Genomic DNA, 13,722 nt, shown 5'->3' with positions numbered 1-13,722 from the left:
TTAGTATGATGTACTGTAGAATATAAAGATAGCAAGCTAACATCAATGGGCTAAGAAAAATGAAATAAATTCAAATATCTGAATTATAGTCACTTATTACTTGTTTCTTTTTTTGTCAATTATATATCTCAGCATGAGAGTAAGATCTATATAGGAAGAGAGAAATTCTCTCATATTCAATCATTTATTCATTATTCATGCATTTGTTCAGATAATCATTCATCAAACAAATAATTTATTTAAGAAAGTTTCAGACTTTAGTATTATGAAAGCAGCTAAGCTTTTTCTAAATGTCTAAAAATATAAAATGATGGAAAAAGAAGCCAAGTTTCTTTAAGAAAATGTTATTCCTTTTGGAGGATGAATATTATCCTGTCATCAGAGTCCTTTTGGTTACTACTACTAGTACTGCTGCTACCAGCACTATAAAAGAAACCCAAACTGACTCCTGTAACTACAGAGGTAGGGTGGATTCCAGAGCTATGGAGATGAGAGTCAGCTTTGTCTGAAGCAAATTGTCTTCATGGGGACAGTGAGTCCCAAATAAGAGAAAAGGTAAAATAAGGACATTGTAAAATCTTGCCTTGCAAGATTTGGGTGGACCAAAGGGTTAGGTTATCATATGTAAACTGCCTAAGGCACCATAGACATTTAATAAATTGAGGCTATTGTGTTTATGGTTTCCAACATATTTAAATTTTGTAACAGTAGGGGCTGAGGAATGTATATGTTTGTATTTATATCCTTTTTTAGTGCTTGGCTTCCTGGTTCACATGGTAGATAAGCTTGTGAAACCACAACAAAACACAATTGAAAGTAATTCAAGATGATTAAACCCAGTGAAGCCACAGATATGCTCCAACCACCCTCCTTTTTGAGCATGCTTTGAGTGTGTTGGGAGTGGGCACTGGGTTGTTTACTATTGTTTATTTTTATACCACTCCATTCACAAAAGCACATAGCTAGATAGAGCTCATGTCAGTAGAAGTCCCTTGTGAATTTTTTTAACTTTAATAACAGTAAGATGAGACCGTAGATATTAGAGATATGCTAACAAATTTTAATTACTGTGGTTACAGCATATTGTGTGCTCTCTCTGCATGGAGGCCTGAAGTGTTGATTTCTTTCCAAATTGGAGATAAACAGTTGCTTTGGAGGATTAGCTGATGTCATCTAATGCAGTCATATGATTTTCTGCTAATAATAATCAAGTATCTGGAAAAGAATCCCAAAGTAATTTTTAAAAGTTAGCAAGATATGAAAACTACTGTTAGAATGAATTAATAATTTTTATCTGATCTCAGTTGATTACAAAGGAAGCTTGTAAAAAATAAAAGGCCACAGACTTTTTTTAGGGGGTTGGAAATGCAAGTATAGTTAAAGGTATCTAGAGATACAATTAAAGTAGCAACACATGAAAAATAGTTAGTTGACTGACAGTTTGATTATTTTGCCATATTTAAACCTCTATAGGAGTTCCTGACAATATGGAGGTGTAGGTAGCAATGCTTTGCTTCCTTGCACAACCAAAAGAAGGATAACAGCCAATTAAAACAAACAAACAAACAAACAATCAAACAAACAAACCAGACCTGCCAGAAAATCAAACTGCATGGAATTCTGACAACCAAGGAGTTAAGGAAACATTCATCCAGACCAGTGGGAGGGGTGAAGATGGGCAGTCAGGAGGAAAGGACAGAGGCAGGTGGAAGACTGCATGGCTGAGACAGGGGGATGGCTGGCTAGGAAACTAAAGACTCAAAACCTCTGGCTATAAAATCCTCTGGAGGTGGCAAAGGTGGGAGAAACTCCCAGTCTCACAAGAGAGTCCACTGGAGAGGCCTACAGGATCCTAGAACATACACTCACCCAACCAAATGGAAATCAGCACCTGAAAGGGCACAATCCACTTGTGGGAAGGAAGAGAAATGACAGAAAGTGGGGCTAGAGCAGATCAAAGGGGCAGCATTGTTCCTTCTCTGACCCCTCCCCCACAGACAGCAACACAATGAAGCAAAGAGGGTTTATTCCCTAAGAATACCTAAGGCTCCACCTATTACAATGTAACAGGTGTGCCCAAAGAAATATGGCCCAAAAGAAAGAACAAATCAAAACAAAATTCCAGAAAAAGCACTAAGCAACAAGGAGCTAGACCACCTGTCAGATGCAGAGTTCAAAATACTGGTAATCAGGATGCTCACAGAAATGGTTTGGTATGGTCTCAAAATAAAGGAAGAAGTGAAGTCTATACAAAGTGAAATAAAGGAAAATGAACAGGGAACCAGCAGTGAAGGGAAGGAAACTGAGATTCAAATCAATGATTTGAAACAAAAGGAAGAAATGAATATTTAACTAAAATGAAATGAAGAAACAAGAATTCAAAGAAATGAGGAGAGGCTTAGGAACATCCAGGACAACTTTAAATGTTCCTACATCTGAATCACAGGAATACCAGCAGGAGAAGAGGAAGGACAAGAAATTGAAAACTTGTTTGAACAAACAATGAAGGAAAACTTCCCTATTCTGGCAAAGGAAATAGACTTCCAGGAAGTCCAGGAAGCCCAGATAGTCGCAAAACAGTTGGACCCAAGGAGGAACACACCAAGGCACATCATAATTACACTAGCCAAGATTAAAAATAAGGGGAGAAATCCTGAAAGCAGCAAGAGAAAAGGAGAGAATTGCCTACAAAGGAGTGCCTATGAGATTATCAGCTATTTCTCAAAAGAAAACTTACAGGCAAGAAGGGCTGGAAAGAAGTATTTGAAGTCCTGAAAGACAAAGGACCTACATCCAAGATTGCTCTATCCAGCAAAGCTATCATTAAGAATGGAAGGGCAGATAAAGTGCTCCCTAAATAAAGTCAAGTCAATGGAGTTCATCATTACCAAGCCTTTATTATATGAAATGTTAAAGGGACTTATCTAAGAAATAGAAGAAGATAAAAAATTATGAATAGTAAAATGACAACAAACTCACAATTATCAACAACTGAACCTAAAAAACAAAAACTAAGTAAACAACTAGAACAGGAACAGAATCACAGAATTGGAGACCACATGGAGGGTTATCAGTGGGGAGGGGGAGGAGGAGAAGGGGGAGAAAAGATACAGGAAATAAAAAGCATAATTAGTAGGCATAAAATAGATAGGGGGAGGTTAAGAATAGTGTAGGAAATGTAGAAGCCGAAGAACTTATATGTATGGCCCATGGACGTGAACTAAGGGGGCAGATTCTGGAGGGTGGGGGGGTGCAAGGCAGAGGGGGAACAACAGGGAGAAAAAAATGGAACAACTGTAATAGCATAATCAATAAAATATACTTTAAAAAAGCTCTATAGACTAATAATAAAAATGAAAAAGGGTTGGGTATCTTTTAATAGAGCTATCCTATATTGTTTATTTAAAAGGAAAGTCATTCCAAGAAACAGGAGTTAGTGTTCCTTATTAACAATAAATCTGTATGGTGTAGATATTTCCCAATGGTTAGAGTTGTTTTTGCAATGCTGAATGAAGATATCTTATTATTTTCCTTTTGGATCAGTTATTTTAAAATAAAGAATGCTTAGTTAACTATTTTCTTATTTACCTAGTGTTTTTTTTAATGTTCAAATAGAATTTGTACATATTAGTAATTAGTATAATTCACCCTGAAGCAAAATAACTTATTTGAAAAGAGTGAGTCTTATTGATGGTTTCATAATTAAACTTTTCTGGAAATGAACTTGCTTTAATCATAAGAAGGATGATATAAACTTACTAAGTGAAATCTTTACATTAAATTGGTAATGCTGAACAAATATTTGCTATCTTGCAGGAACTACTGTAACTCCTTCTTTCTGTGGGCTGATTTACAGTGGAGTCCAGGGAGAACATTAGTTGGGCACTAGTGAAGCCGGGAAGTTGCTTCCGCTCAGAATTTCAGTCAGCATTTCAGTTCATGATGCTTGAGTGAGATAATACTGAAGTGCCTGGAAGAGAAACCTAGAAGAATGACTCATTCTTTTTATCCCACAGTCATTTTATTTTATATTTCAAACAGGAGCCCCTCTATGACACTGAAGTTAACATTTGTTGTTTAATTTTGTTTATTTTAAATCACAGCTGAAAGGAGGGGGGTAAAGGAAGAAAAAAGCTGAAGCATTTTTATTATACTGCCTTCCCAGGATATTTTCCAATTAATCATTTATTCATGCATTCTCTGATCCTCTGAACTTCCCCCACCTCTATCTTGCTTTATGATCAAATGGAACTGATTTAATAAGTAGTATTTTTAAAAAGCTATTTCATGAAAAATTCTATTTAAAAGTAACACTAGCCTTGAACTCAACTATAGAAAATAGAATCTCATTCTACTTTTTCTCATCTCGATGGACCCTTCTTTTTTAAAAAAAATTGCTCCCAGAATCCCTGGCTAAGTAATTCCACCTGACTTTTCAGGAATTCAGTTCAGCAACAATGCTGCAACATGCAGATTAGGCAGCAAATGCTGCCTATGGTGGCAGAAGAGAAATTATCCACAGATTTGCTATTTGAGTTTATTTAGAGTGTGCAGGCAATGTTCTCTTTTGGAAAGAGGATTCCAAAAACTAGTGTATACATATATATTAAATATTTACATCAAAATATAAGAACATTATATAAGAAAATCTTTGTGATGAACTATTTCAGATGGACACAAAGGAAGAGATAGCAAATAGTGAACTTGTATCAATCAAGTTAAAAATTATCAAGATTTTTCTTCTATTCCTTTCTTTTTTCTATCCTTGCTGAAATCTTTAAAAGGAAATCCCAGGCATTATTTAAATATTCTCTTACATACTTAAGTATCTCTAAAAATATGAACCTTCTCTGACATAAGTACAATTCTACTATCACACTTAATCTTAATAATAATTTATTGCTATGATCTAATATCTGGTTAATAATCACACTTTTATGATTATCTTAGAACTACCTTTTTACAATTTCTTTGTTTGCAGTGGGACCCAAATATGGTTCAACATTCGATTCAGTGTTATGTTGCTCAAATCTCTTTTGATCTGGAGCATATCTCCCCCTTTTTTTTAAATTCCCACCATTGAGTTACTGCAGACACTGGGTATGAACTTTCTTACATTCTGATGTGACTGTGTGGTTTTATGTGTTCACTTGTTTTATGTTTCCTATAAATGGAAGTCAACTCTCTTGATTAGATTCAGGACCATTGCCTCAAAGAATAATCCAGATATAGTCAGTTTAATTAAAAGCACAACTGATATTTATTCACATATGAGGGAGATCAATTGTGAAACCAAAGCAAGGAAAATTGATAAAGTGAAAGCTTCAGCAGCCTAAGGAACAGTGAAATACCTTTTTTTTTTTTTTTGGTCCATGCACAAGGTGATCACCTAACACTTACCAGTGGGAACAATTTCCTTGAAGCAAAGGGGCATTTATCAGGGGCTGGCCATTATCAGGAAAGCCAACTTTGGTTGTTTATGAAATTTCTGAGAAATCCTATGCCTGAAAGTAATGCATTTTATTTCTCGGTGTGGCTATCACTGAACTCTTGACTGGATTTCTACTGATCTCTTCTTAGATAAGCTAAGAGTGCACCATTTCTCTGTTACAATATCATTGCCCTCCTTTGAGTCAAAGTCAGCTGAGTGATCCATGGTAGCTTCAGTCTCTTCAATGTAGAAACATCAGCTGGGGTCAGCCTGGTATAGTGTCAGTGTAGTGATTTTTTAAGCACATGCATATCATTCAGAAGAAAAGACAAGAAGTCTGAGGACAATCATAAATATAAAAAAAATATTTTGAATCCCATTATGCCCCTTTTAATTGGCCTTGAACCTTCATATAACTCACTTTATTGTGATATTCACTGTATTCCAGTGATCTGGAACCAAAGCCACAATATGTCTGAGATATGTCTGTGTTAGGATTAGAAAGAAGGGAGTGAGTCCTAAAAAGAAAAATAGGTCTGGAACCAACAGGAGTATAAGTCCCATGGATCAGTTTGGCCAACCTTGAAAGCTATGTCTTTTTTTTTCTCCTAAATTAACAAATCCACCTTTCCTGAAGTGTTTACACAAGCATTATTAATTTAATGACTCAGTACTTGGTTGGCCTGTAAATAATCAGGGACAATTTTGTTAGCTTGGACTATTGAAGGCAACAAATTTTTGTGGGTTGGGTAGATGTCTAAAGCTTAAGCTGTTTTATTTGTCATTGGGTTGTGGTCACTTATAAATTGTGGATCACACATTTCAGTTGGAGGAAGAAATCCTCATGATATCTGGCATCTCGGATCTTTTCTGATAGGTTGCCATGTTAGGTTCCCCACCAAAAATGTGAGATGCAGAGGGATTTAAGTTCTTAGAAAGGCAGTATGATCTTATCAAAGTATAGGGCACATTTTGAAGTCATTAGCATGCCATTACCCCATCTAATTATATAGGAAAAATTATCACTTGTGTATGTATTGACAGGACATAATTAGTTGGTACCAGTTGCTGTCCAACTGTAATAGGTCTAATTAAGAAGAAGGAATATTCTTGGTAGATTTAACAAATCATGTAATGGTTCTCAATTGATTTATGACAAAATAGTTGAATCATAACTTTCCTTATTAGTCACTTGTCTCTTTCTATCCTTGAGATCCCATGGAGAACCTTGAGGCTCTGGATATATAACTAACCCCAGTGAGAGGTTTAGAGTTTGATCGAAGCATGTTCATTAGTTACTACTTTTTAGAAGCGTCTTGCTAGGTAAGAAATTCCACAGTTGGCAATATGGGCAGCTATGGCAATGTCTATTGCAATTTTTTGCTTATTTATGTAAATTTGCTGGTTCTAGAGGCTTTTAGGGAACCCAAGCTTGGATATTGAATGGGAGTAGATATACTGATCATAAGATCCTTAGTACATTTGCATTGGGAAGTGTAAATCCATGTTCTGGAGTTTAAGAGCAGCATTAGTGGTTAGAAACACTTGAAATGGTCTTATTCAATATAGTTCATTGGCATCTTTATATAACCAGTTGTGTAGGGGTGTATTCACTGATATATTTTTAGGAAATGTGCTTTGTACTTGTTGTACATGACTCACTATATGATACTAAGCTTTGAAAACACCTGGCAAGATCAGAATGTAATAAAGGTAATGCTGGTCAGCAAAAAAGTGAATGTTTATGGGCATTCTATGATGTAGATTATATCATAATAAAGACTAAAGAAGAATTTCAGGATAAGAGGGATTGAATTCTTTTGTAAACATTAAATGTACTGATTTTAAATACCATTAGTACATAACTTTTAAACATAGTGCTTTGATTATATATTCTCAGTTTAAAGACAACAGAACTGCAAAAAACCCCCCCACAGAAAACATAATCTTGATCCTTGAACACTTCTCAATTGTTTCTTATTTGTATAGCATGAATATGGAAATTCTGGAAACATTTTGTGTGTACAGGAGGATTGAGAAACTGAGTAAATATAATCTTATTGTAGGGAGATAGGCTTCTTTCTGTGGGAGAAGGGAGATATGAATATGTATTAGAGAAAGTAGAAAAGGATGTATAGTATTAGACTGGAATTAGAGATATAAGAATTTATAGTATAATATATATTGATACATATATATTCCCAACTCATGATTTAAAATATGCCATATTTATAATGAAAGTCTGTATTTCTTAGTTCTAGCCACTGAATAGAAACAATTACACCCTGATACAGTGAGACAGCTAGCACTCAGAGTTTGGATTTGAAATACCATTTTCCATTAAATCCTGCTATAGGATTTAATGGAAAAGTATAGGTAACAGTATATTGCCAAAGTATAGGTAACATTTCTATGTGGTCAGCAAGGGAGGACCATTCAATTACATGGAAAAAAGTTTCCCGAAGGCTACATGTTGAGGGGACATAAATTTATTGATATGATTTTAGAGACATTCTGGATAGATTTTTAAAAACCATGCCATGGTTTCTGAATAGCTTAGAAACATGGTTGATTCTAGGGATGAGTCTGGAGGACTTCCAGTCAAGATGGCAGTATAGGCAGATATGGCTTGCCTCTTTGTACAACCACATCAAAACAACAACTAGAATATAGAACAACCATCAATAAGAACTGTCAGAAATTGAGTTGAATGAAAATGAAAGGCTGACAATTATGGAATTAAAGAAGCCACATTTATCAAGACTAGTAGGAGGGGCACAGATGTACAACAGGCTGGTCCCTCACTCATGTGTGGTGGATAAAAATTTGGAGACATTTCTTTGGAGTGAGGAGTCCCAGACCAACGCCAGGCCCCCAATTCCAGGGTTTCAGTGACAGGAAGATAATTCTCTACAACTCTGGCTACAAAAACCAGCGGGGATTGAGTCAGTGGAAGAAACTTCTGGAGACCCAAGCAATTCCTCTTAAAGAACACACACATGGACTCACGGACTCAGACTCACTCCCACTGAGCTCCAGCACTGGGGTAGCAGCTTGAAAGGAACCAGTGGTATACAGGTAGAAACTGAAATGTCTGGAATCAAAGTGAAATGAAGCCTCTGTCTTTTTTCTAAACCTTCCCTCCACAGAGCCGGCAAGCTGGTGTCATATCTGAGACTCCATCAACCTTGCTAACTCTGTTTGACTGACTTTGGAGATTCCCAGGGACTCTGTCTCACCCAACTTATGGGCCCACCCAAGCTGTTTCTCCTTATGAATGGCTAGTCTTGGCTCACACTTCACAACTTCCTAAATCTCCTCAAACAAGCAACAGCTGGCTGGCCTCAGTGAGTCTCAGGCCCAGCATTAGCAGCAGCCAGCCTACATTCACAGCTTGGCTTTGCCTGGGAATCTCCAAGCCTAGCACAAGTAGTAGCCATCTCAGATTACTTTATAGCTCAGGAAGTGTGGCCCCAGGCAAAACATAGGTGGGGCTGACCTTGGCCTGCATCACCTGGGAGATCCCAGGGCTGGTATACCCAGTGGATAGCTACAGACCATGTTGGAGCACTGCCACCCTGTCTCTGCACAGCTGATCCTCCACAGATGACAGAGGTTAGTGGTAAGTGGTCACAGCCAATCCTTGTCACTGAGTGGCCTGGGTAAACCCCTCCTATTGATCTTCCAACAACAACAAAGGCTCAACTACAAGAGGAGGGTGTACTCAATCCACACAAAGAGTGCACCTTGAGTACCCAACATGGGTGATAGGGAAGGCTGTGTCATTGGACCCTACAGGACACCTATTACCAAGACAGGAAGTCAAAGGAGCTCTTCCTAATGCTTAGAAACAAACACAGGGAGGCTGCCAAAATGGGGAGACAAAGAAACATGGCTCAAATGAAAGGACTGATCAAAACTCCAAACAAAGAGATAAATGAAATGGAGATAAGCAATGTATACAATGCAGATTTCAAAATGGTTATAAGGATGCTCAAGGAACTTAGTGAGGACCTCAGCAGCATAAAAAAGATCCGGTCAGAAATGAACGGTACACTAATTGAAATAAAGAATAATTTACAGGGAAACAACAGTAGAGTGGATGAAATTGAGATTCAAATTAGTGATATGGAACATAAGGAAGCAATAAACAACCAATCAGACCAACAAGAAGAAAAAAGAACCCAAAACAAAATGAGGATAATATAAGCAGCCTCTGGGGCAACTTCAAGAGGTCCAACATTTGCATCATAGGGGTGCCAGAAGAAGAGAAAGAGCAAGAAATTGGAAATCCATTTGAAAGAATAATGAAAGAAAACTTCCCTAATTTGTTGAAGGAAATAGACAAGCAAGCCCAGAAAGCACAAAGAATCCCAAACAAGGTGGATGCAAAGAGTCCCACTCCAAGACACATTGTAATTAAAATGCCAAAGGTTAAAGATAAAGAGATGCTCTTAAAAGCAGCAAAAGAAAGAAGTTACTTACCTACAGGGGATTTCCCATAAGGCTCTCAGCTGATTTCTCAAAAGAAACTTTGCAAACTAGAGGAATTAGCAAGAAATATTCAAAGTCATGAAAAGCAGGGACTCACAGCCAAGATTTCTCTACCCAGCAAAGCTATCATTCAGAATTGAAGGGTAGATAAAGAACTTCTGGGACATGAAAAAGCTAAAGGAGTTCATCATGACCAAACCATTATTATATGAAATGTTAAAGGGACTTACTCAAGAAAAAGAAGATAAAAACTATTAACAATAAAATGGAAAAAATACAAATCTATCAACAATTGAATCTAAAAAACAAACTAAATAAACAAGAAGAAGAGGGATAGAATCATGGATACAGAGAGTGTTTATTTTGATGGTTGCCAGGTGGTAGGGGAGTGTGGGGGAATGGGTGATGGGATTAAGAAGTACAAATAGGTAGTTAAAGAATAGCCATGGGGATGTAAAGTACAGTATAGGAAATAGAGTAGCCAAAGAACTTACACACATGATCCATAACATGAACAATTGTGGTGGGGTTGCCTGAGGGTATGGGGGTGCTGGGTGAAGGGGGGCAAAGGGGAGCAAAGGGGGAAAAATCAGGACAACTGCAGTAGCATAATCAATTAAATATAATGAAAAAAATGATGAGTCTGGAGCACCTTATTGTGCCAAATGTTAAGGAAGTTTTTTTAAAAACAAGGGACATTATAAAGAGGACACAGGACCCAGCTTAAAGGGACCCTGATGGCCTAATCTGGGACATTTTAACCATCAACACACATACAATATAAATGTTATGAGAACTTGTTAAATAAAATAAGAATCCATGGATCTCTATTGATGCTAAGCAAGTAAATGGAAGAAAATGAAAAATTCCTCTCTCACAAGATTTTATACAATAAATGTAGAGGGAGAGAGAAGGTTGGAAAAAAAATCATCATTCTATTAACTACCATAGTGATAACTGACTTAGGCAAGAATTGCTAATAAATACTAGAACAATTAGGTGAAAGTTTGAATGGGGACATACAATTAAACTGTCTCAGAATATTTCCTTACAAATTACTTATAATTACAAAGGGAATATTGATGATTTTACATGGAGAAACCTTGTGGAAGCCATCTGAGCCAAGTGATTGAAATTAACATCACATGCAATATGATAAACTAACACTATGTGCCTCTTGATGTAGGTCACTGAGGACATACATCAGTAACTTGGTATTGCAGCTAACATTAAATAAGTAACTATGAGTGAACATCAAAGAACCTATATAGATGGAGAGTCCATAAAACAACTAAACAGTATTATTAAAAAATATCATTGTCATAAAGGCAAAGGTAGGTGAGAAAGTGTTCCAGATAAACTAGAGACATGACAAGTAATTGTAATGAGTGATCCTGGATTGGATTCTGACTCAAGAAAAAAAATGATATAAAGGACAAATAGGAGATGGTTGTTATATTATGATATTATATTAATATTGTGTTTTCTGAATTTGAGGACTGTACTGTAGTTATGTAAGACAATGTTCCTATTTTTAGGAGATAAACATGGAAAGAGGAATAAAGGGTCTTGGTATCTGCATCTTTCAAATGGTTCAGTATCAGCAATAATAATTATTTTATTGTTTATATGAACATAATATGCATAAAGAGTGAGAGAGTGATACAAAGCAAATGCACAAAATGTTAATTAGTGAATGTAGATGAACAGTATATGAATTAATTTAACTGTTCTTTCTTGTAAACTTGATTAAAATATAAAAATTAAAATCATCATTAATTCATTTTACTTCTCCAGTGCTTTGGGGTTGACAGGTCAATAAAGCTGTTTTAAAGGAAGAATCTCATATAGCTTCTTAAGTATTTCATTTGTAAAGTGGACAATAAAACAAAATATACAACATTTACCTCCCAAAGTTACCATGTTAGGCTTTTAAAAAGAAAGTGTCAATTTAACCAGACAATTTAAAAATTAGTGTGTAAACCTACCTAAAGCTTTGTGACTTGGGCAACTAAATAAAACCCACTTGTAAATGCTCAGATGATCTTTGGGTGGGGTGTGAGTCTTGCCTTTCCTTTATAGGTTTACCTGAGTTATGATTATTTCAGGGAAGGCAACATTTGGCCCCCTGTTAGGTCTCTCATGGGAAATTTTCTTACCTATGTTTTTGAAAACTTTGGACCAATTTGCCTCCACCATTTTGGGTGCTTATATGGCACGTGGATGAAGTACTGGACTCTCACTTGTGTGCCATTAAGTGAACGTGCTGGGAGTGTTCAACTCCTTTGCTGTGTATGAGACAGTGCAGAGATATTTTTTCTCTCCTGTAGGGACACATTGTTTGATTTAAATAACTACTTCTTATTCTATGAATTCATGAAATCATAGGGGAAACTTTCTTTAAACACCTAGAGAAACAGAATTAATAAAGGGGACTTTTGTACTTGGTGGTTTATGGATGGAGTAACCCTTTTAACTTTGGAAGTATGGGCTTTAATTCATAACTAAAGTTTCTTTTGTATGTTAGACAGCTGCTAAAATTCATTTGTGTCTTCCTGTTGGGGTGTCTCAGGAAGTAAGAAAACCTTTCAGTTTTTGCACCAGGTCTATAGTGGAAATGATTCCTGTGTCCTCATTCAGGACTGAACCATCTAACCCTCAGCTATCAGCTCTTCCTGGAAATTGTTCCCCATATGTGTCTGCCAAGGTTATGCTTTCTTCTGTGGGGCAGGCTGCTTCAATGTGATTGATTCAGAGTGAAAATGCCAGAGTTTTCTCTGTAATGGAGAACAATTCTGAAAGGCCACCCTCCTTCAGAGCTCTCCATAGGGTCATCTGGGGTCTTGGGGGAGACTGCATCACAGCCCAGCTATGTCTGCTGTCCAATCCTGCGTCCTCTCACTTCCCTTTTAGAGGGTTGAACCCATGGTCCAACCTAAATACATGCTCCATACAAATGAACATCAGTCTTAGATGCTGCTTCTGGAGAAAATGACAAAGCTGCCATCATGAGCAACTTTGAAGGCGTATCTATCATTAACAAAGATATTAACTTCAATTTTTAAATAAGATACTTTTTAAAGTATCTTTTGTATATCAATGTATCAATGTATATTTTGTCTTGAGTATGAGAATACTCAAGACAAAATATACATTGATTGTTTTAAAGATCTGAATCATCAACAAATAATACATTGGGGTTTCTAGGAGAGCATCAGTCTAGTTAGGACAGGGCATTATGGACAGCTGTTATGTATGTATTTATTTATTTATTTACTTACTTATTTATTTTGTTCAAGCACAGTTGTATCCACTTACCCCCAACATTCTCCCCTGCCCCATCCACCCCTACTGCCCACCCTCAATCCTAACCTTCTTCGGCTTTGTCCATGAGTCCTTCTTGTATGTTCCTTGATGACTCTTCCCTTTCTTTCCCGTTATCCCCTCCCCTCGACTCTGTTGTTGCTGTCAGTTTGTTCTTTGTTTTGACATCTCTCTTTATGTTTTGCTTGCTTGTTTGTTTTGTTGATTAGGTTCAATGAATCATATCCCAAGATATGATTAAGTTAGGTGAGATCATATAGTATTTGTCATTCACTGCCTGGCTTATTTCACTTAGTATAATACTCTCCAGTTCCATCCATGCTGTTGCGAAGGGTAGAAGCTCCTTCTTTCTGCTGTATAGTATTCTATTGTCTAAATGTACCATAGTTTTTTGATCCACTCAATACTGATGGGCACTTACGTTGCTTCTAGCACTTGGCTATTGTAAATTGTGCTGCTGTGAACGTTGGGGT

Source organism: Phyllostomus hastatus, unplaced genomic scaffold (genome assembly GCF_019186645.2).
Source record: "Phyllostomus hastatus isolate PE091 unplaced genomic scaffold, TTU_PhHast_1.1 phas_contig_65, whole genome shotgun sequence".
Taxonomy (NCBI): domain Eukaryota; kingdom Metazoa; phylum Chordata; class Mammalia; order Chiroptera; family Phyllostomidae; genus Phyllostomus; species Phyllostomus hastatus.
The sequence above is the reverse complement of the archived record's forward strand: the minus strand, read 5'-3'. Positions refer to the sequence as shown.